Source organism: Thamnophis elegans, chromosome 1, assembly GCF_009769535.1.
Source record: "Thamnophis elegans isolate rThaEle1 chromosome 1, rThaEle1.pri, whole genome shotgun sequence".
NCBI lineage: Eukaryota > Metazoa > Chordata > Lepidosauria > Squamata > Colubridae > Thamnophis > Thamnophis elegans.
In genome coordinates, this window is record NC_045541.1 from 113,130,441 (window position 1) to 113,155,745 (window position 25,305).

Consider the following 25,305-nt stretch of genomic DNA (forward strand, 5'->3'; position numbering starts at 1 on the left):
ATCTCATTTGTCTTCAAATTATTATTTTTATTTAATACAAGATCTTTATCTCCAGTTTTGTTAATAATTTTTTAGCAAATAAGATCTCTTTTGTTTTCTATTGAGCAGAGGTTATATTTATCTTGTTAATGAAGGAAATAATGTTGACTTTAACTGCTGGATTTTGTATTTCCAGAAATGGAGGATCAAAATTTATTCTCCTGTTTTTCTTCCCTGCAATTTGTGGAGAATTCTTATCAGAAGCTTATCCCATGTTGGCATCTAAGGAGTAATTTATATTCTAATCCACTGCAAAAATCTATCCAATTTTTCCTGTTCTCATTGTTCTGATTTATGAATAAACCTGTATCATAAATCATTATTGGAAATTCAAAAGGCTATACATTGTTTTATACAATTGCACAGAACTTAATAAAGTTGTTGCTTTAATATAACATTTTGGATCATTAATGACGTGTTATCTCTCCACACTTTCAAAGGTTCATGCTTTTAAAAAAAAATCTTAACTTTATTAATGTTACTACTGCAAATATTTGGAGGTTAGTATTCCCCTAGCATGGGATTGCAACATGCTAATGTTTCTTCTAAACTGTTTAAGATTACCGAATATGCCCCCTCAGGAGCTGTGCTGAATACCCATCTTTTGGGCTTTTAGAAAAAGCCAGCCCTTTCCTGTTCCTCTTTCCTTGTTAAACCTTGCTTTCCCAAAAATAAGACAGGGTCTTATTTTCTTTTGACCCTCAAAATAAGCACTTGGCCTTATTTTCGGGGATGTCTTATTTTTGAGGTGCAGGAGGTGGCGAGCATGGTCATCTCATGGCTGCTGCTGTGTTGCAATATTTTCAGGGAGGGCTTATTTTAGCACATGCGCTCAAAAGCCCAATTGGGCTTATTATCCAGGCAGGTCTTATTTTCGGGGAAACAGGGTAGCAATGTAATCTATTTTCATGTTGTTTCTTTTTGTTTATATTTTACTGTTAGTCCCTTGAGTGCCTTTGTGCAGACAGATGGAATCCAAACCAAATAAAAGTTGTGATATTGTTAAAGGCTTTTGATTGGGAGGCTGACACAGTTGGTTACAAAATGGGCAACTATATAAACACTTTTAAAATAACTAATTAATTTAAAACAGGATAAACCCTTACAAAGCCATTTTCGTTACAGCGATGCCTTTATTTCAATTTTATTTATTTCAAATTTAATTTTTTTTAATAATGTGGAACATAACTGCTCCTACTATTTACCATACAGAGAAGCAGTTTCTGGTATTGTCTTAAACTAGTCCAAACTTGGGTACAGCTGTTCTTTCCATATCGTTTTCCTCTTCACCAAGACAATAACCTTTAAAATGTTGATAGAAATCCAGGCTGGATAAACAAGCTACTGTAGCAGAAGAATAGTGAAAGTGTCAAACAAAATCCAACAAACACAGTACAAACTGCCTTTTGTGAAAAGAAAAGAAAAATTCCCATACATTTATTCGGAGTCCAGAACAGTATGACTCTTTCACACTCTTTGTTCAAATGGAAACAGATGTTACTGACTCTACAGGAAATTCATACGAAAACCTGAGCAGAAATGACAAGCCATGTTTACATTTCTGTAAGAGCTGACAATCACTGCCGCTAATTATTATAATCTCAGCTATCTTCTCTGTTCTTCAAATGAAATGTATAGTAGCTAATGTTTGTGCAACATGCTATTGTGATTTGTAATTTAGGGCTTAGTGTCATGGTAACCCACCCAATTGTGGCCAACTCAACGGCCTTTGGTTAAGCAAACCATGTGTTAGTGCAATGTGTAACTCCAATCATTAGACATCGGTTCATATATAACATCAGCTTTTCGGTCTGAATTGTAAAGACTCCCTTTAATTAAATTTAACACTTTGTGATCACTTAGATTCATCTATGTAGTTTCTTGGAATTGCTATGAAAGCATCATGGAAGTAATTTGCCTGTGTCCCATTTTCAACCTCCCAGCCTAATTCCCAAACCTGAGGTTTTCTGATTATTTCACAACTAAATTAACCATGCCTGGCCCTGCTTGTTAGTGACAATGCAATGGAATCCATTGGTTCTGTTCATGAATAGCTTCCACTGAACAGTTGTTCCTGTTTGGTTAGAAAGGTTTAATATAATAAAATAATAAAGGGCTCGATAGAGCCTCCCCCAAAAGCTAAGAAATGAAATCATCAACAAATGGAACCAATGGCTTCATTCCAGAGGTGTGTTCCGTACCAGTTGCAATGGGGCCCAGCGTCATCTACATGAACGCACACAGTGCGCATGCACACACATGCAGCATGCGCATGGGTCTTACCCTCCAGTGATGCCTCCACGAGCCTCTGCAACACTCCAGTGGCTTGGTTGAGCATCACGCAGGCGCTGTACGCGCCGTACATGGAAGCGCTGAAGAGTTTAAAGACAGGTAAGGACGACGGGCGGGCGGGTGGGCCCTCCAGACTACCATACCAGAATGGTATCCGGTGCTCTGGGCAGCCACCAGTACGCCCGTACCGGGGCTCACTGCCTGCAACCCACCACTGCTTCATTCTCTCATGTTTTTTGGGTAGACAAAGCCAGCATTCAGATTAACTAGGCTACCCTAAGATAGCTAGGAGTGTTATTTTGATAAATCAATCATTTCATTTCCAAAACTGCTGTGACTATAGCCATCTGGCCTTGTCAAGCTTCCACCTTATTCCATGTTAATGGCTTGTAAATGTCAGCAAATCAAAAACAAATACCTCTAAATAAAGAGAGTTCCACTGGGATTATAATCCATATTTCATTGCACTATTGCTAGCAGCCTACCAAACAATCCATGAGAATAATTTGGAAACCCAAGTTACTGTGTTAATATAATCACACTGTGTTTATAGCCACAATTGTGCTTTCTTTGAAGCCAAGTTAAGAAAAATTGCAGTTCAGTGAAGATTCATTTCCAGTTACTTAGTCCAGTTCTCCAAACCTGCTGAGTAAAATTGGCTGTAAATTCCTTCATTGTGCTCACAATGATTCTGAAGTGCACAATTTTGAAGGTCAGGATTAGCCTAATCTAGTTATCCAAACTGGTTGTTTTCTGGTATTAAAGGATTCACAGATTGAAAAACATCTGAAGTATGGAATATCCAATTTCCTGGTACATATAAAATCATACATAGAATAACAACTTACAAACTACCGTAGGTACTGATCAACATTCAGCCACTCTAAAAGGCCCATAGACCTTTGGACTGCCAGTGCCTGGATCCAAGATAGAGCAGAGCTGAATATATTAGATGCCACCTCATGCTCCTGAAATTTTGTACTCAAACACTGACAGTAATTTCCAAAGCCATTTAGAAAGGCTAGATATCAATAATACTGATTACAGCATTGTCTCCACGGGTGCTGAAAGCTGCCCTGGAGCTTTGAACCTTTTTGTGACACTACACACAAACAATTATGAACTGTCTCCCAATTGTGCACAAAACAAACAGCTTGAAGAAACGAATGGGAGAAGGGTACAAACGGGTGGTGTTATGCTGTAGATACCTGGAGTGGCATAAAACATCAGCAGCCGTAACTTATGAATTGCCACTTCAGCAAGTAAATGTGTAGGCCAAGCAGAAAGACTGCAGTGCTGGCATACGGTCACACAATGCCATTTTGCTGACCCAGCATATTGCTCTGGAATAACACGAGAGACGGACGTTTCTGAATTGGCAGGCTGGGCTTCATGAAAGTAGTCTTGTGGTGCTACAGAGGGTCAGTAGGTGACCTCAAAATTATAGGGGGGGGGAGGGTAATGTAAACACCTAAGATAAAAGTTTGTCAAGCAATTGTATAAAATTCAAACACTCTCCATAGATTCACATAACCCCATTCTCACTATGCAAGCTACCTGTCCCCCCACCCCCGCTCCAAGACCTGGTTTATCCTTTTTAGGACAAAATAACCGACTGAAACCACTGAGAAGGCCAGTCAGCATACACTGTTCTATGATATGTGGGTGCAATGCAGTGGTGGGTTTCAAAAATTGTTGGAACCTACTCTGTGGGTGTGGCCTCCTTTGTGGGAGTGGCTTGCCACCCATGTGACCGGATATGAAATTATGAATTAGTACTTAGGTCGGTCCAAGTAGCTATTCAGAAGTTAGTGGTTAGAAGCAATCATAAAGCAAGATATGGAATTAAAACCAGTAATATTTTGTTGGCTATTTGAAAGGGAGTATAATATATTTTTAATTTTACACATGTTAGCAGCTGCTAGAATTGTGTTTGCACAATAGTGGAAAAACAGAGATATGTAAATGAATAAATATTACAATGTGCAGGAATAAATAAATTGACAATTAAAATCAAGAAGCCTTTGAATACTTTTTCACATGGGATTGGTTTTATCAATTGCCAACTAATGGAAACAGAAATTAGAAATCCAAAAGTATGAAAGAAAACACCAATTATGTAAGGAAAGGTCCCTAAAATGTATAAGGAAATATTATTAGATCATTATTAATGCGTAGATAACTGCGGGACATTACACACAGAAATTTACAAAAAAAATTTACATTACAAAATCAGAAATTTTTAGAACCTCTTCTGTAGGTGTGACCTGCTTTCCGGGTCCACTGGTGGAACCTCTTCTAACCGGTTTGGTAGATTTGACGAACCGGTTCTACCGAATAGGTGCGAACTGGTAGGAACCCACCTCTGGTGCAATGTAAGAGAATCAGGATAGCCGGAAACTCAGGCAGTTGTGGTTCCATCCAAAAGGCGGCCGGGCAATAAACAAACAAACAAATAAAGATTTGAAGGGTTTCAAGTTGGAAGTTGTGCTGTGATCATGCTTTTCATTTATGCTGAAAGGGAAGCCTTTGAGTCACTGGATTTGTTCCAGAAATGATGTGGAGCGATAATGCAAGTCAAGAGCATTTTGATTGAGATATAAAATTAATTCCCTGAACATTGTTGCAGAACTGTATGAGGTATCGGCTGCACTCTTAAGTACCTGCCCAAAACTGGACTTTTATATTTTAATACAAAAACCTAAATTTAAATATTTGTTTCTATATTTTCTATTTCTAAATATAATTATGAATATTAAATAAATTATAAAATATAGTTACATAATTATAATTACATTATAGCAATAGCACTTAGATTTATATACCACTTCATGGTGCTTTTACATCCCTCTCTAAGCAGTTTACAGTCAGCCTATTGCCCCCAACAATCTGGGTCCTCATTTTACCCACCTCGGGAGGATGGAAGGCTAAGTCAACCTTGAGCTGGTGAAGATCGAACTGCCAAATTGTTGGCAGTTGGCAGTCAGCAGAAATAAATAAATATTAATGAAATAAACAAATATTAATGACATAAATCAATATCAAATGAATCAATATCAAATAATAAATAAATAAATAAATAAATAAAAATAAATGCATACATGCATGCATATATACATACATGCATACATAAATACATCCATCTAGGAACTGTGTCACCTCCCTACATTCTTTCTGTTCCTAGATGGTAAAATCTAGCACAGTAGATTTAACAAATAGGGCTCTTCAATAACAGGAAGTTAATGGCTCTTTATTTATCAAGTCAGATTTCCAAACTCCACACTAACTGACAGTAAAGAGAAACAGAAAATTGAATTGTCATTTAGTTGTCATCTGGATTTTTGCAATCCATTCATAGCAATCCTAGTATCAGTAGGACAATTTATGTCCATCACCCCAAGTATCCTCTCCTTGGGCAAGGTGATAAAAGGAGTGGGGCTTGCACATAATAAAATGTATGAAAGAAGCTTTTCTAAATACGTAATTCTGGCTTCAGGCCTGATTATAATATCAGAACAGCCTTGGCTGCTTGAATACATGGTACTTTTTTTTCAATTAGAGACTTCTTATTGTGTTGACTCTCTATATTTCTAAACAGTTTTAACATCAATGATCGTGGGATATTGTAGCCAGAGAAATGACATTAAAGGGGAGGAAATTTGGTGACATTGGCTTAAAGAACCATATTTTTTGATCTATAAGACACTCTGGACCATAAGACCCACATTAGCTTTAGAAGAAGAAAACAAGAAAAAAATTTCTGCCACTGCCTCCCAGCATCCATCTGGTATTCATCTGGCTAGCATCCTTGCAGCAAACAGCAAACAGCAAACAGCCTAGTCAGCTTCAGCATGCTATCGCAGCCCCATAGCTCATCAGGGCTCCACTCCATTGCACCCACACTGGTCAGCTGGATCCCAGCCACCTGTAGCCCCACTGATGGGAAGTAGGCTGGCCAACTGGAAACGCTGCTATTGCTGCCCCTCCATGTCTGCTGCCTCCACCTGTCAACACTGCCCTTCGCCATTGCTAAGGAACGCTCCATTGCTAGAGTCTTCGCTGCCGAACAGTTGATTGGTGGTTGGATAGGCCTCCTGGAATACTGCTGATTGTCTGTTCTAGGCTGCGGGGGTTGCCATTTGCCACCGCCGCTTGGCGCCTCCACCAATCGCCACTCCAAATGGCGGCGACAACCAGCAGCTATTGGTCGCAGTGAATGGCGGCAGCAATCGATGGTAGCAAATGGCATCAGCAATCTCAAAAGCCAATGAGAGATCAAAGAACACAAAGATTGATGCCCCACTTTGATCCCAGCTCTACCACCAATTATCAACACATACAACCAAGGCTGTCTCAATACTAAATCCTGGCCTGAACCCCAAGTGAAATGGGTCTAGGTCAGTGTTTCTCAACCATGGCAACTTGAAGATGTCTGGACTTCAACTCCCAGAATACCCCAGCCAGTATTTGCTGGTCTAGGTCATCTATTTCCTCAGATGATGCTCATCAGCTGCAGAACAATCAATTGCTCAAAACTTTTCCTAAAAAAAAAAGGGTTGAAGACTGTTTAATAGTTTTAAAAAAACTGTTGATCCAAGAACAGTCTCTTTTGAGGGGGACGGCATCGTCCCTTCTTTCAGATCCAACTGCAAGTCACCTCCTATAATGGGCTGTAAGAGTAACCTTGAGTGACGGGAGGAAGAGCCGGAACTAAGACAAAAGTTAGACAAAAGAAGCTTCAGCCTGAGGCAGAAATGTCATTTGAAAAAGCATTTCGGGTTTGACCCTCCCTAATTTTTCTCAGAAATTGTCTAATCAAGGTAAAGGTAAAGGTTCCCCTCACACATCTGTGCTAGTCGTGTCTGACACTACGGGGCGGTACTCATCTCCGTTTCAAAGCCGAAGAGCCAGGGTTGTCCGAAGATGTCTCTGTGGTCATGTGGCCGGCATGACTAAACACTGAAGGTGCACGGAACGCTGTTACCTTCCCACCAAAGGTGGTTCCCATTTTTCTACTTGCATTTTTTTACGTGCTTTCGAACTGCTAGGTTGGCAGAAGCTGGGACAAGTAACGGGAACTCATTCTGTTACACGGCGCTAGGGATTCAAACCACCAAACTGCTGACCTTTCTGATCGAAAAGCTCAGCGTCTTAGCCTTTGTCTAATCAAACAGTTTGTCAACTCATTTCAAAAGCTAGAGAGGGTGGGAGGTATATTGAGACTTGTGAGATTCTATTACTGTAATCTTATAACAAAAGTATTATTCACATTCATAACTTTGGTTTCTTAGTTTGGTCTACCTTGAAGGGCTGATATATTCCTGGGTACTTTAAGACCCAGGTGAAGCCCAGATCCAGCATAGAGGTGGCTGAGCTGACAGCCTGTCCACTTTTTCAGGAGTTACCAACTCTAACTCTGATCATTATGCTAGATACTGGTGCCCCAGACACCTCAGCCTGCCTTGCCCAATCACAGTCCAAGTCAAAGCAACTCTGAATGACTTTATCCATCAGATAGCCTGAATATTCCTCACAGCAGCCCAACAGATGTTCTGAGCCCCACCCAGCCATCCAACAGGAAACAGGTTACCCCAAACAGAGCCACTTAATCAGAGGTGGTGTTCACCAGGTTCTGACCAGTTCCGGAGAACTAGTAGAAATTTTGAGTAGCTTGGAGAACTGGTAAATACCACCTCTGACTGGCCCTGCCCCCATCTATTCTCTGCCTCCTGAATCCCAGCTGATCAGGAGGGAATTGGGATTTTGCAGTAACCTTCCCCTGGAGTGGAGTGGGAATGGAGATTTTGCCCTGTCATGCCCACCAAGCCACGCCCTCAGAATCGGTAATAAAAAATTTTTGAATCCCATCACTGCACTAAATGGCTATCAGTGGCCACAATAAGGGTGAAGACATGTGGACACTTTGTTGTCCTTATCATCCTGAGGTGATCCCTATTAGGGGCTCCGACCTATGTCCACTTAAACACACTTCATGTCTTCCTCCATCAGTTCTGCAAGCATCTCTTCTAGCTTTAAACAAAACGTAAGATGTATTTACTCAACTGGGCATCAGCAAGCTAATTAACCATCTAAGACCAGGTTACCTTTTATATTAATTTATTTTAAACTACTATGCAGCTAAATTATTTTTGTGTGCTACATTGTAAGTGACTTTTAATTTTTTTTATTGAGGCATGAAACTTTCTGGGTTTCCTTGGGAACACATTATTATAATAATCATTCTCAATAAAAAAGGATAAACTGTGGCTTAGCAGGATGGATAACTCAAGGAAAGGCAAAAGGCAGGCAGAAAACCCCCTTTCACATGGTCACCCATGGAAATATTATTTCCCCAAAGACCATGAAAGTTACTTACATTTTGTCATTGAAGTTGGTGATGTGTCACAAATGACTAACGGGAGGGAAGTTGCTTTAGAAAAAAATGAGGCATCTGCTTTCACAGATCCATCAGATATTATAATCCATGTCCATTAACTACATTAAAACATGATCATTAAGAAGAATCAGTTAAATTCCTCTGCAATATAAGTAATAAATACCAAAAACAAGAATACAAATCTCAGTTGGGAGATTTGCAGATAGATGTCTTGATGAGAGCTTTGGCCATTAACATGAAAACCTTCTGTGCACTTATTTAATTTCTTGAAATATTGAATTAGATCATATTATTGCTTGACTGAAAAACAAATGAAACTTGGCAGGCAATCAAAACTGTTTTTGACTAGGCATTTATTTTAAAAAAATTGGAGACCAGCTGAAGAAAATTTTCCATAGGTTTAGTATGAAGGTTTTTTAAAAAAAATATTGTGCAGTCCAACTAAAAGGAAGAAATGTTTACTTATTTGATTTGTTATGGTGTATAAATATAAAAACAATCCAAAATCAAACTTTCAGCCTGAATTCTGAATTGCTCAGCTGTATAAAACTTTACTGAGAAGCACTTTTTAATAGATACCCCCAAAATGATTACTGAAGTTTTAGCTAAAATATAAAACACTTTTTTAAATTAATGCAAAAATTTACCAATGCTGGGTTTATAGAAAGAGATATGATTGTCCAAACCATGGTTTGTTAAATAAAACACAAAGATCTAATAAGTGATAAACCATGATTTACAAATCATAAGACTGAGTTCACACATTATATTAGGCAAACATGACCTACTATATTATGGCTTGTTTGTTACATTTATTTGTTACATTTATATTCTGCCTTTTGTTCTTGAGTTGTGTATGCCTCAATAGTCTTATTTTTTCCCCACAATAACAAACCTGTGAGTTAAATTGAGTTGAGGGAGAGTGGCCAATCCAAAAATCACACTACAAATTTTGTGGCTGAATGCAATCTCTGAAGGTACGGTAAAACCCACAGGGCTGCTTAGACACATCAGTAGATAAAAAGATCTCACTAGAAAAGAATTGTTTAGGAATTGTGGAGTTCTTGGTTGGTTGGTTGGTTGGTTGCTGGCAGACATTTCATTACCCAATTAGGTAACATTATCAGTGTGAATGAGAGTGGGGTTTGCTGCCTTTAAAGTTCAAGGAAACCAAACCCCCACCAAAACTTGTCAGGACAAATTATATACTGCATATAAGCAAACAACCAAACTCAGAGAGCACCAAGAACTCCACAAGAGGACCTCCTGACTCCGGAGCTACTGAAATCCCCCCCCCATGGAGTTTTTTTTTGAAACTCAAAAAAAGGGGAGTGGTATCCCACTGATTCCAATTAGAGACCATTAAGCATATAGAACACCAACAGAACTTTCTCAATAGTGGAAACTGTTGATTAGAACACAGACAATAACGACAGCTCCTTATTTCCTCATCTTATCTAAGGATCCTTCTACAAAAGTGCTTGCGCGAGTGCAAAATTGGCTCAGAAATTGTCTAATCAAATGATGTCAACTCATGTCAAAAGCTCTGTTTTTGTATTTATACCAGTTTCATTTGAAACTGGAGCAAAACAATTTTTCAGCACTGGAACTGATGCTCTGCCCTCTTAGTGGTGGGAAATTGTGCTCTATGCATCCTTGAACTATTCTTTTCAAGGCATAACTATCAAACAATCAATCATTAATCAATCCTAAAAGCAGCGTTGTATGATCTCTGGTCCCCTATCAAAAAGAAAGAGAAAACAAAAAGAAAATTTTTCAATTTCATCCCTGCAGCCTTCAAGGACCTGCAAACAGCTAATTGCTTCAATCAAAGCCATCTGCATTTTAAAATGAAATTCTTGTATTGTTTGTGCCTTTTTTTTTTACTGAATAATAAGAGTACCGTTCTACATGGCCCTGGGCAGCTTTACAAGTTAAAATCACTATACAGTACAAAATGAGTATAGCAATAAAAAACAGTGTCCATTCAGAGAGCCAAACCATGTCCATAACCCTCACTACTCCTGGAGCCCATCCATCCAACCCAAAGACAGACAAGGTGGAACCCTTGTGGATCTCTAAGGGGATATTGTTCCAAAAGGCAGGTGTCACGGCAGAAGAGGCTGCCTCCTCCATTTTCCTAGATGGCATTACTTAATTGAAGGAACTTGAAGCAACCAATCCTATCAGAACAAAAAGGATGAACAACATGAGACATAAATTGTCCTTCAGACAGGTAGACAAGGTAGGTGACTTGTTGGCCTTTCGAAGTATATCAAGTAAGGGACAGAAAATGCAAGGACTACTGGAAATCTATATTATAGGGCAGGGGTGTCAAACTTGTGTCATCACATTGTTGCCATGTGATGTATCATGACTTTTCCCCCACATCTGGACCGTGGGTCATGAGCTTAACACCCCTGTTATGGGGTATAATAACAGAACTTTGAACACTTGTCAGAGTTTCTTTCTTCCCCTTCTTATTCCAAACAGAACCAAGATGGAGTTATCTTGAGTTTCACCTTCTCTTCATTTCTAGGGCAAAATTAATATTTTTTAACAATGCTTGTATTCCCCTTTCCAAGGTTGTCTCTGAACTCCTCTACATTTTGAATGGCACCCAGAAGCCAACTGGCAGCCAGGACAGTTCACGCAGCAGTGGTGTTATGTGAGCACCACGAAACTTGCCCATCACTGCTTCTACGGCCATATTCTGAAGTAGTTTTAGCTCCCAAGTGATCATCATCCGGCAAACATGGTTAGCAATAACGTGGAAAGCACTAGATCGCAGTACTATAGACAGGGTATCGCTGTACTTTTAGATAATTTTATGTGCAATGCAATGGTGACACAAGATGGCTTGGATTTACAAATTATCCTGTCTTACAAAGCTTCCCTTCACAGCAGCATGTGGTAGCTATTTATTTTATTTCCTTTTTGGTGTGGAATGGGGGAAAAGACATTTTTCTTCCTCCAAGACTTATGGCAACTCAGGGGGAGAACACTGATTGAATGTCAGGGTTCAGGGCCACCTGTTGGTCAACAGGAAGAAGCACTAAGTAACTCATGGGGTTCTCAGCATGTTCTTTATGTTTCCAAGCCAGCAGGAGGAAAATTGCAGGTTGATTTCATATTGCTTTGGAAGGACTTGAAAATAAAAACAGTGTTGAGGAAACAATTTGCTTTTGAACTAAGTGCTACTTATTTTGTTCAGATTCACTCCAAATAAGACACTTGGGATTGAAACATAATCTCAAGGATGAGCCTAAATGTCTAATTCCAATTTAATGAACTGACTTATTAAAAACTCCTAATGCAACAATATAGTATCATAAACATGTACATATGCAGTTTTTATTTTAGCCATTTCCTAAACAAACCTGCATAACCATCAAAAATCAAGGATCTTGAAATGTCCTTCATCAGGTTTGTATAACTTCCAAGCCATCAATGTTGGCCTCTCTGGCCTGCCACTGCTTAAATTCTCATTCTGTTTACCTACAGCAACTTATGGAAGTGTTCCATCATGCCTCTCTGATGGTCTGTGGCTCACAGATCATGTGTTGTGTAGGGTGGACCTCCATTGTGTACTCAGAATTCCAGGTGGTCTTAGAGGAATAGAAAACCAATTCAGGATTTCCTCCTGAATAGTTAGTTATAAGTAAGATCATATTGTAACAATGCAACTGTACACATAATGGTGATTAGCCATGCTGAGTACAGTGATTATGACTGAATTCATGCAGGTTATACTAAGCCATTGTTTTCTAAACAAATCACTACTGATTGAATTCATATAACAAATTAAAGTGTAAGGTACAGTTTATAAACCTCCACGGCTAAGTTCATACAACATATTAATGAACAAATTTGTTCAACTATAGATTGTGTAAGTTCAGGCAATATCCTTTGTAAGTCTATGTGCTTACATGAAATACATTTAGTGAGGGCAGATATTCTACTCGTCTGATTAAATATCTTAATTATATTTTATTATAAAAGTACAAATATATACTGCTTCCATTACAATTATATCCTTTTGTTAATAGATCATATGTTTGATAGAAAATCTAAGAATTCTCAGATGTTCTTGGACTATTAGTCATCATTCATTGATTTTGATTATGGGCCATCAGTCAATCCTGATGATCACCTAGTAACTATCTAGTGATGGCAATCTATCTCTAACTCCGTATTTCAGATCTTCCAATGGTGCACCCGCAAACATTGTAATTGAGTCCATCCACCTTCCCACTAGTCATCCTATTGTTTTCTCTCCTTCCTCCTTTCCAGCATGGCAACCTTCTCCAGAGAGAAAGGCCTTCACATAATTTATCTAAAATAGGGCAATTTCACCCTGGTCATTTTTGCCTTGAGCGAGAACTACAGGTGTTCAGCACAAGCCACAATGATGTAAGAATGACACAAATATTTTCTGAGTGGAGAATTCACTCTCCAATTCCCACAATTTTCCAATTCTATCTATATCTGATAGCACCAATCAACTGAACTTCAGGCAGATAAAAGCTGCATTGGAGTACCAATAAACTTTCTTCTCTGAAAGGTTTCAATAGGAGGAATAAATAAATGCCAGATATTAGATATTTTTAACAAAATTATACTGAGTAAACTCAAAATATAATATCATAAGTATAATTTAGGTCTATGGAAACTCTCTAGAAAGCAAGAAAGGAGTAATTGTTTATGGAGATAAATTTAAGCATCAGTTTTTAATATGCAGGTAAATTTAATCCTGACCAATGGAAATAATGGAAATTTATCTAGTTTAGTATTCAAATCTGCCAGAATACTTCTTGTTGTACCTTTTCTCCTTCATTTGTGTAAACAATCTCAAAGCAACAGCTGTCTTTAACTGAAGTTAAAATATAAAAAACTATTACGTTATTGAAAAATAACAGTTTAATTCCTGTTATTGTCTCTGAAAGGGCCTGAACTTAATAAGCCTAGATAAATCATTGGCATATCTCAGATTTTGAAGAATCCCTAATTAAGAGTGCATTTCTGCCAGAGGACAGCAGCAGAGAAATTGCAATCTCCAGTAGAATGAGTTTCAAGTTTCAAGTTTATTAGAATTTGTATGCCGCCCACTCCCATAGGGACTCTGGGCAGCTCACAACAGACAAGAAACATTTAATTTTAAAAAATAGAGATAAAAAATAAAAATACAGTATTAAAATTCATGTCACCCATTCCATCTAAACGGGGCTGGATATCAATCAACAGCCCCAGGCCTGCTAGAACATCCAGGTCTTGACGGCTTTACGGAAGGCCGGGAGAGTGGTAAGGTTCCGGATCTCTGCAGGTAGATCATTCCACAGGGCCGGAGCTGCTACAGAGAAGGCCCTCCCCCGGGGAATCGCCAGCCGACATTGACCGGCAGATGGAATCTGGAGGAGGCCTAATCTGTGCGATCTTATAGGTCTCTGGGAGGTAAATGGCAGGAGGCGGTCTCTCAAGTAGCCAGGTCCTAAACCATGTAGGGCTTTAAAAGTAACGACTAGCACCTTGAAGTGCGTCCGGAAGCCAGTGCAGCTCGCGGAGGATAGGTTTAATATGGGTGTATCTAGATACACCCCATATCGCTCACGCGGCTGCGTTCTGGCCCAACTGTAGTCTTCGAACACTCTTCAGGGGCAGCCCCATGTAGAGCGCGTTACAGTAATCCAGTCTTGAGGTGACAAGGGTATGAGTGACTATTCGAAGTGCCTCCCGGTCCAGGTAGGGCCTCAACTGGTGCACCAGGCGAACCTGGGCGAAAGCCCCCCTGGTCACAGCTGACAGATGGTGCTCTAACGTCAGCTGTGGGTCCAGGAGGACACCCAAATTGCGGGCCCTCTCTGAGGGGTTTATAATTTCACCCCCCAGGCTAAGAGATGGAATGTCTGGACTAACCTTGGGAGGCAGCATCAATAGCCACTTGGTCTTGTCTGGATTGAGTGCAAGCTTGTTCGCTCCCATCCAGACCCTGACAGCCTCCAGGCACTGGCACATCACTTCCACTGCTTCGCTGAGTTGGCACGGGGCGGACAGATACAATTGAGTATCGTATGCATACTGATGATATTTAATCCCGTGCCACCAGATTATCTCACCCAGCGGCTTCATGTAGATGTTAAATAGGAGGGGGGAACAGGACTGAACCCTGCAGCACCCCATAGTTGAGGGGCCTAGGGATCGACCTCTGTCCTCCAACCAACACCGACTGTGACCTGTCTGAGAGGTAGGAGGAGAACCACTTTAAGACGGTGCCTCCCACTCCCACCTCCCGTAACCGTCGCAGAAGGATACCATGGTCGATGGTATCGAAGGCCACTGAGAGGTCAAGGAGCACTAGGATAGAGGAATGTCCTCTATCCCTGGCCCGCCAGAGATCATCGATCAGCACGACCAAAGCAGTTTCTGTGCCATAACCAGGCCTGAAACCCGACTGAAAGGGATCCAGATGACATATAATGGTAGGTTGGCAGTAGAGTTTTATAAATTTCAGTATTAAATTACATAACATAAATTTTTAGAGTATTTAACTTTAGTTCAATTTCTAATCAAAAGTTGTTGACTCATTTTTCTGTCCCTGAAAATAGAGTTACAGAAATAGCCAATGTGTGTGGCAAGATATCAAATTAAACTCATAAATAAACTCATAAGGTTTTTAGCAGATCCATACCCACAAGGAGAATGTCATAAGCCTTGAAATAAGCCCACCTAATCTGATTTTTTGGTAGATGTAAAATGAATTAAGTAACTTGATCATGCACTAAAGTCAGCAAGGAGTAATTCATATAGACCTTTACAAGAAAACTGATTTCGGGCATAAAAATATAAGCTATTATAATAGCATATGATTATTCACGAATAAAAAGAATTTCACGTACAACTTTGTATAATAACTATAAATTAGATCATCATTTTAGAGAGTTAATTTATTAGACTGATACAGCCACCTATCTCAAATACATGAATCTTGCAAGGGGGGTGTCATATCAGTCTAATAGATAAATAAATTTCTATAGCTAAGTTAGAGCTAAGAGGTTTCCTTTTTAGAGTCAACTTTTCCTCACATTTTCAGTAGCTCATCTACTACATTCTTTTCCAACATGCAAAATCAATCACTCTGAATGTACAGAGGACACCAAACATCAGAGTGTTATGGAAATGTACTTTCACCAGGACTTGAATAAACAAATATTTCAAAATCCAAAATCTTTAGTGGTTCCACTCAAGAGATTACAATGCTATTGTTAGTCAATGATTCTCAGATGTCTTCATCACTCCAGAGTTAACAAAAAGCAAGAGACGAAAAGGTTGGTTTGACTAAAAGTTTTCAAAGTTTGTATTATTATCAGGATTCTGAATCTGTCACATACAAATAAGGCTCAATGTGGAGCAGGGATGTGTAGCTTGCATTTTTCTTATTATGAATGCAGCTTACTTGGTTCTTTTGTGACTCAGATAAATGCCTGTGATACATCTCTAGCTCTTTGGTGCTCTTCCCCTTTCTGTGACTTGACCATGATGTTATTTATTCACTATGGTAGATTAACAGCTTTCTTGCTCTCCCCAAAAATGAAGACATTGCATAGCTTCAATTTCTTTGTATGTATCTGGATCAGGAATTAACCCAGCATTCAAAATATAGAATAAGCCATACCTGCTTCTAGGTTCTTCAGTTTCAAACCAATTCCATTTGCCCATCAATCTTAGAAATGGAAAGTGTATAAATGAAATTCGTATTTTTACCAATAAAAAAGCAATTAAACCCAGGATCTCTAGTTATTCTAGAATTCCATTAAATATTTTACAGAGATATCAACTGTTTCAAATTTCAATTAGCCAGGTCCATAATCAGTCGGTTCCACCACACAACCGCGGATGACAAAATCGCGGTCGACGAAAGCGCGTATGTGACGTGATCACAGCGCGACGAAAAAGATCGAAAAATGTAAAAATAAAGCGAAAACCTTACCCTAACCCCCCAAACCTAACCCTAAACCTAACCCTTAACCTAACCCTAAACCTAACCCTTAACCTAACGAAAAACCTAACGCTAACCCTTAACCTAACGCTAAACGTAACACTAACGCTCTAAACCTAAACCTAACCCTTAACCTAACCCTAACCCTTAACCTAACCCTTACCTTTATGTGAATCGGCTTGCTGTAATTTAATTTTTATTTCAATTTTTTGAACTTTTTCGTCGCGTTGTGATGACGTCACATACGCGATTTCGTCGACCGCGCTTTTGTGGAACGCGGTTTTGACAGGTCACGAATCAGTCACCCTACAACAGTGATACTTGGCCTTGGTAAATTTAAGAGTAGTGGAATGCTGGGAGTTGAAGCCCACTCCTCTTAACCCCCTCTTAAACTTGTCAACAATGAGAAACACTGCCCTACAAGCACGTAAGTTTCTAGCAGGTTCCAAGCACTGTTAGCAAATAGCCAGATCTGCAAATCTTTAAAATTTACAGAACTGCAGATTTGTACATTTCCCAGAATACCTAGAAGGAAACTAAAACCCCAGCTCTTCATGAGTGTGATGCTGACGCTAAGCGTATTCAACAAGTTCTACCATAAAAATGGGCGCACTCAAATAGTCCAATCCAGAACATTTGAATAGAACAGAACAGAACAAAATAGAAGGACAGAGTTGGAAAGGACCTTGGAGATGTTCCAGTCCAACCCCCTGAACAAGCAGGAGACTCTAACATTCTGGACAAGTGGCCATCCAATCTCTTCTTAAAAACCTCCAGTGATGGAGCATCCACACCTTCTGAAGACAACCCGTTCTACTGGTTAATTGTTCGAACTGTCAGGAAATTTCTCCTTAGTTCTAGGTTGCTTCTCTCCTTGATTAGTTTCCATCCATTGCTTTTTGTACTGCCATCTGGCACTTTGGAAAGTACAGTATTTTTCGGAGTATAAGACGCACCTTTTTTCCTCTAAAAAGAGGCTGAAAATCTGGGTGCGTCTTATACACCGAATACAGCATTTTTTTGCCTCCCGAAGCTCCACCCCATTCACCAAAATGGCCACGCAGCGCCTTATGGAAGCTTTCAGAGAGCTCCTGGGGGCTGGGGAGGGCCCCCACAGCCCCCAATAGCACTCTATAAGCCCCCATAAGGCTATGCATGCAGTTTTTTTGACAAACGACCCGTTTTCGCAAAAAATGGGCCGTTTTTTGCTCGTTTGGGGGGGGCACTCCCCAGGAGCACTCTGCAAGCCCTTGCAAGGCTATTCATGCCTTTTTAAAAAAAACAGGCCCATTTTTGCAAAAAACGGGTCGTTTTGGGGAGGTTTGCAGAATGCAAAAACTTTTTTTTTCCTTTCAGAAAGCTGTTTAGTTAGAAGGATTGATGAGAATTACATTGGTCAAGTGCTGTGCCAGCAGAAATACAGTTTTAGGTGCTACAGGTTGTCAGCGATTTCCTTCTCCAGCACCTAGAAACATCTACCTACCTAGCTTCTCTCTCTCTCTCTCTCTCTCCCTTCCTACTGTATTTTTCTCTCTCTCCCCCTCCCTCTACCTATATACCTACCTACCTACTCTTTCTCCCTCTCCCCCTATCTATCTACTGTATTTCTATTTTTCTCTCTCTATCCCTCTACCTACCAACCTATCTACTCTCCCTCTCTCTCTCTCCCTATCTACTGTATTTCTCTATCTCTATCTCTATTTCTCTCTCTCTATCCCTCTACCTACCTATCTACACACACCCTCTCTCTCCCTACCTACCTACTGTATTTGTCTCTCTCTATTTCTCTCTCTCCCTTTATCTCCCTACCTACCTACTCTCCTCTCTCTCCCTACCTACCTACTATATTTCTCTTTTTCTCTCCCTCTCTATCCCTCTACCTACCTACCTACTTTTTTTAAAAAAATGCCTCTTCAAAACCTGGGTGTGTCTTATACTCTGGTGCATCTTATACTCCAAAAAATACTGGTAGGTTGGCTCCCTCTTCTTTGTGGCATCCCCTCAAATATTAGAACACTGCTATCACCCCTAGTCCTTCTTTTCACCAGACTAGAAATACCCAATTCCTGCAATATGTTCTTCATATGTTTTAGCCTCCAGTCCCCTAATCATCTTTGTTGCTCTTCTGTGCACTCTTTACTGAGACTCAACATTTTTTCTCTATGCATTTTTTTCTTTTTCTGCAAATATCATTTGTACTTTACTTCCCTGATGCATAGAATTATGATAAGATATTAAACCTGCTAATCAAAAGCAGCTTTCTTTACAAGCTATGTGGGACAGATTTATAGAATCTGTAGTCTAAGTAACAATCTGAGGGCTGCTAAATTAAGAAAGGCAGATTTTAGAAACCGGAGTTGCATGTCTGAATTAGATAAACAAATATTGACGGTTAGAAATCAAAGATCCCACTAGTAGTTGCATATCCTTCTCTTTAATTTGGGTTTTCCCTTTCCCTATAATCATTGTATCCACTAAATATGCCTTCCTACTGCAAACAACTTCTATTTGCAGAAAAGACATCCCCATGGAACAGAAAGTCCACTAATTCGGGATAATTACTAACAGATACCACACCCAGGTAACTACACTGAAATTATAATGCAATATGTAAAAGAAAACCTCTATCAGCCAAAGTAGAAGGAAAGAAACTATTTTGGACCATTGAGCACAGCCATACATGAGTGAAAGGTTTTGGTTAGCAAGAGAAGAATCAGGCACAATAATCTTTCATTATTTACACAGAACTCTCTCCAATATCAATCTATCTAAAGGTTGATGGTGAATTAATAATAGGCAGCCTAAGACCGGCTTCTGCCAGACAAATATTGAGCCATGTAATAGGTCACAAACCCACAGATTTCTCCTTCACCTCTTTTCCATCATGGATGAGAAAGTCAAGCTAAGAGGAATTGGTGAATTTAGGTATGTCTTATACAGCTCAGTATAACAGCTGGGCTGTTTCCTTAGCTCTGAATCAAATACAAATGTCTTTTCATTGCAACTAATTATGAAGACGAAATACATTAGAAAGTATTGTTGCGTTCCCTGTCCTATAACACTCTTAAGAGGCAATCTTATTTTAGACAGGAAAAATGGTAACTTGCTCTGAACAACTAATATTTCCAACTGAGAAACCTCCACTTTGGAGCCACAATCCATGCGTACAGTTGTGCATCTGCTGAGGACACATTACCTGCTTTTCCAAACTAAGGGTTAAATATAAATGTATGGAATCTCAACATATGTGCACTAAAAACACCATGCTAGTACTTTTGCAGTGACCTCACCACAGAACCACAAGATCTAAAAACAGCCAGGGGGGGAAAAAGCAGCAACTAGAATTAAAGAGGCAGCAGTTGGACAGTTTGAGGTCTTACAAGATTCTACCATCAAGTATTCATTGCTCATCATTTTTTCAGGGACTATTATGTTATTTGGATCAAGGCTGAGCAGAGGGCACATCTGGAAAGATGTTTACTTGTCTAGATAATTTGCAGTAGACTTCTTACTTCCATAGGTTTAATGAAGCAAGAATAATTCTGCTCCCCACTGTACAATTCATATGAAGAAATGTTGCTTCTCTAGCAAGAAAAGGATGCAAAACATTTAATTCTTGAACCCATACCTTTTGCATCAAATTGATGGACCTTGGGATTTCAGGGAAGAGACATAAGAGTCCACAAACCTGAAAACTACCTACCTACCCCCCTGTTGAAAGAAGCAGTAGAGTTATTACCAGACAAAATAAGGTAAGCTCTTCTTGGGTTCTTTTGGTTAAAAAACGAAAGAAGATTTTGTTGGGCTAACTTCTGCTTACAACACCTACATAGGAAATGGAGAGGAAACCATAACAATTAAATAAGTTAAAACATACCAATGATACTCCTTCCAATTTACAATAATTTTCACTCTGCCCATATTTCCAACTCTTTCTTCACAGGAAACAGCATCATTTGTATAAGTGTCCCCTATGTTGAACTGGAAGAAAGTCTAAAAAAGTCCACAAAGCTTATGCAACCATCACTTAGCCTTTATTTTGGCTGCCCCAGAGGGAGAGGGCTACCTCCCTTAACTACATAAAGTTAAGACCCATCTGTTTCTCCTCTGGCATTATTCCGCCCCCTCCCCCTTTGAAAGAAAGAAAAGGGGTCTTTGAGCTAAGGGCCCCTCGCAAGCATGGCCTCCCACCGCCCCCCTTCCTTGCTTCCTATTAAAAGTCCCCTCGTCCTATTTAGGGAGGAGGGTGGCGCAAGAGCTATATTTGCAAAACGAGGTAAACACCACGGATGGAGCGCAACAGCTGCCAAAGATTAATCGTTGAGAGAAAGCGGCTGGCTTCCGCAGGCACTACTCCCTAAAAGGGGGTGGGGGTGAGGGGGGGGAATCCTTCGCCGGTTTCGGTTTGAAAGCCGCCTCGGATCCGGGATCCAACCAGCAGGTCGGATCTTCCTTTTCCAATTCCAACCCTTTTCCGCCCCAATAATCCCTCCTTTACTGTTTAAACGGGGCGGGAGGGGAAGGGAGATGGCCCCGGCGGGATTATTCTGCTCCTTATAACATTTTGCCACTTTGTACCGAATGGCAATTTTTTTCCTTTGCCACCGGCGCGAGAATAAACGAAGCAGGCTGCCTCTGAATCTAGAAACCCGGCTTTGCCGGGGAAAGTAAAAGAAGAAAAGAAAAGAAACCGATTGCTTTTGAATTAATTCGGCCTCTCTTGCTCTCCAGGCCCTCCCTTGTCTTTCGCCTCCGGCCCAGAGAAACCACCTCTGTGCCCTTTCTGTCTCTCCCCCCCCCCCCCGCATCCCGGTTTCCTGCGGCGCCTATCAGCAAGTTCGGCAGAAATTGGAATCCCAATTTCAAGGAAGACACCCCCCCCCCTCCTGCGCCTGGTGCATCTTAGTAGTTACCCTGATTTATTACTGGATTGGTTTTACACCGCTCTCCCCCACTGCCAAAGCCTGATCCCGGGTATAATCACTGCCAGGGAGAGGAGTTTTTGAGCGGCCGCCTAAAGCAAGCGGGTGCAACGCTTCAAACTACACCTCGGATGGAGCGCGCCAAGCCAGCAGACCGCCTCCTTCCCTGCAATTTCCCCCAGCAATTTTCTGTTGGTCTTGAGTGCGGAGCTAGGGGAAAAAAAGAGGCTGCAACGGCGGCAGCAGTAGGCTTCTCTCCTTCTGCAGGTTCAACACGCGCACGCCACGCATAGAATTGCACGGGAGCAAAGACTCCGCTCCAACCAGGCAAGCAGGCGAGAAAAGAATAAATACATAAGAAGTCAAGAACGCCTCTTGTTTTCCTTTGCAGGGTTATACCTGACAGGTTCCTGACGGCCGGTTTTGCAAAACCATCCCATTTCTCTTCCTCCAAAGCCTTCAGCCTCAAACAGGCAATAAAGATCAAGTCTACTTCGCTGGGCTGCAAACCGCCAGCTTGCATTGCGGGGATCGTGCTGTTAAAATAGGATCGAAGCCCCCCCCCCCCCGCATCCCCCGAGACTTACCTTTCGGCGGGGGCGGGGGAGGACGTTCCTTCTTAACTCCCCCGTTACAGATCCTTCCCGTTTTTTGTTTTTTTTTAGCGCGGTCTCATTGCATCCCGTGGTAGATTGTTGCCAGAATCTGCCGGGTGGGGAGGCGGGGGGATCTCCTTGACATGTCAGTCGAAGTTGCCTTGCCTTCGGCCGCTACGAGTCAGGGGGAGAACATAGGGAACTGCTTAGCTTTCGGCCGTGTACAGAGGAATTGGGAAGGGAGGGGGGCGTGCGAGCAGGGAGCCGGGGGGGAAAGAAGAGGAGGATGAAGAAGCAGAGCGTGGGGTGGTGGGGGAGGACGGCAAGAGAGGGAAGTGACGACTTGCAGTCCAAAGGATCGGCTGGGCTTTTCCCTTCCCTCTCACACCACCACCACCCAGTTTCAGAGGTTTCCCAGCATCTCAGCACCAGCCGGAGAAGCTCAGAGCCAGCTCGGCTTGTGGACGAGAAGGTGGGCACAGCTCGCCTTGGGCACAACTGCTGCAGCGAGGGAAGGAAGGAACCAAATCAACAAAAGCCAATCTGCCAGCCTCTTCCAAGCTCCGCGTCACCCTGCCAGCCGGGAGCGAGAACTGCAAGCGAATTACAAGCCCTGCATATTTATCCTTCGCGACGCCGCGCGCAAGGAGGAGGAGGAGGAAGGCGGCGGGGGAGGGAAAGGCGATCGGACTCAAACGAGGACTTTGAAGCAAAGCGCGCGGCTGGGAGCCACAGGCAAACCCCTCGCTATTCTAGGAGCCCGGCCAGGGGCGGCCTTTCGGCCGCAGAGAAAAGGGCAGGCCGGCGGTCAAGGAGCGCTCGAGCTTGGTGGCTTGAACTCGGCCAGAGAAAACACGAGAGACGAGGGAGGGTGAAGAGCGGGCGCAAACGTGGCGAAACATACCAGCCAGCCCGAGTCCTTTGGGTTTGTCAAGAACCTCCCGGAGACCTTAAATTAGCCTTTTGGAAATTGCTTAGGAGAGCCCGCCTTGGGTTAGGCGGCGTGGCGATGTTGGGGAAGCCACCTGACCTGCTGGTCGAGCACGGAGGAGCTCGTCCACTTGGGAGCCTTTCTTCCCCCTAGTCAAATAACTACTTGGGAGGCAGCGGGAATATTTGAAGGCTAAAAATAGGACGTGCCGCCTGGCAAATTACTGCTTGACTTTAGTAAGGAATGAGTTTGCTGGAAAATGTGGATTTGTTCAGTCTGGAAGAGGTTAACCCCTGAATGTTGGATCTGAGGGAAGCCAAGCAGAGAAGTTTCCTGACCCAGAATTGCCTCTATATTTGTCAGAAGCCAGCACTGGGAAAGGCTTGAAGAAATGTGGCCTAGCTCTTGCTTTAGAGGGGGCAGCCTCCTTTGATGCGATGCCTTCTAAATGTAATGGACTACAGCACCCATCATCCTTCTGCTGTTCCATGGGAGCAGCAGGCTCTTAAGAAATTCAGTTGTCCTTTGGAATAAATGAGACAGACAGACACACACACACCACACACACACACACACACACACACACTTGCAATAATTCACCAGGCTAGTTTTAAGATGAAGTGCCCTAATTTTCTTTTGCTTTGTAAACAACAGTGAGCCAGACATTTCTGTAATGTTTGTTTCTGAACAATTTCTCTGTATCGTCAATCATCAAGAAATATATTACATTTTTCAGAGATTGGCTGTTGTTGATGAATCCTGATCACTCAGTGAACAGCATTCAAGACCATTTTATGGCCTGAAACCTCTTGCTAAATTTGGAGAAAGAGGCTGAACCTGTGGGGAGTAGAGTATTCAGACCCAAATGGTATTGCTAGAACAATGTCTTTCAATCTCGGCCACTTCAAGATGTGTGGAGTTCAACTTCCAGAATCCCCCAGCAAAAATATTGGAGAATTCTGGGAGTTGAATTCCACATACCTTAAAGTTACTGAGATTGAAAAACACTGTATTAGAATGAGAAACAGGCTTACTTCTAAGTAAAAAACTTGCTCAAGAGTAGCATTTTATTCATAGGAAGGATTTGTTCTAGTTGAAGCCATGGTGAGATACCAGGAATCTTGGTTTCACAAGTTCTCCTTTTCTAGCAGCCAATGCAGGAACTATTTCACTATATTTCTGGTTATTCCTGGATTCATTATAGCCTCAGATCTTGGGTTGGTTCAAAATACCGCTTTTGATGCTTCTGCTGGATTCTAGGTTTGCTTTGCACACTGCTGTTAAGTTTTTAGATGGACTAAATTCATCTTCTAGTGACTGGCTTAGTTGCAACTAAGACAAGGTACTAAAGCATTACGGGCTATAAGTTAAGAAGAATGTCCTGCTTTACTTAGCTCATCTCTGCCACCCAGATCATTATCCACTAAAGTACTGATGAATTTCTCCCATGTATCACAGAGAGGCATCACATTAACAGAAAAAAATGGGCTGTGGGAAGGATTGGAAGAAAATAAGACAGGTGGTAACATGCAGCTGCTCTGAGAGGCACCTTCCAGTATTTGGGGAAGTATATGAAGCAGCAAAGGAAAAACGGCAAATTTATTTCACAACAGAAGGTCAATTACATTTGTGAAGTTTCAGTATTTTGCCCACTTAGCATCTGTTGGCTATTTTAGGCGGGTGCAAACATGTTTCCTTCCCTTCCTTGGATCATCCTCCAGAGCAACTTTCATTGGACAGGGACAAAAATTGGGACTTTCAATCTAGTGTCTTTCCCTGCACTTACCAGGAAGGTCAAATGCAAAATATGAATATTGGGGGAAGCTCAGTGGTGGAAGAACCAACACTTTCTAATTACTCCCGTGTTCCCATTAGTCAAACAGGAAATGAATAACTATTTCACTTTCCCCCTTTCCCACCATTTCTCCCTCTTTTTAATATTTTCCCTGCCAGATATTCCATTGTTTCTCCATCCTTGCTTCTACACTTTTTTTCTTACTGGTTGGCCAGTTATAGAATAAATCTTCAATAGAAAGGACCTGTATAAGGAGGACTTCTAAGCAGACCTTCTCCCAAAGAAAACCTTCCTTGTCTTTCAAGAAAGGAAAAGTACAATATGTATTTTTGGAGCCTTG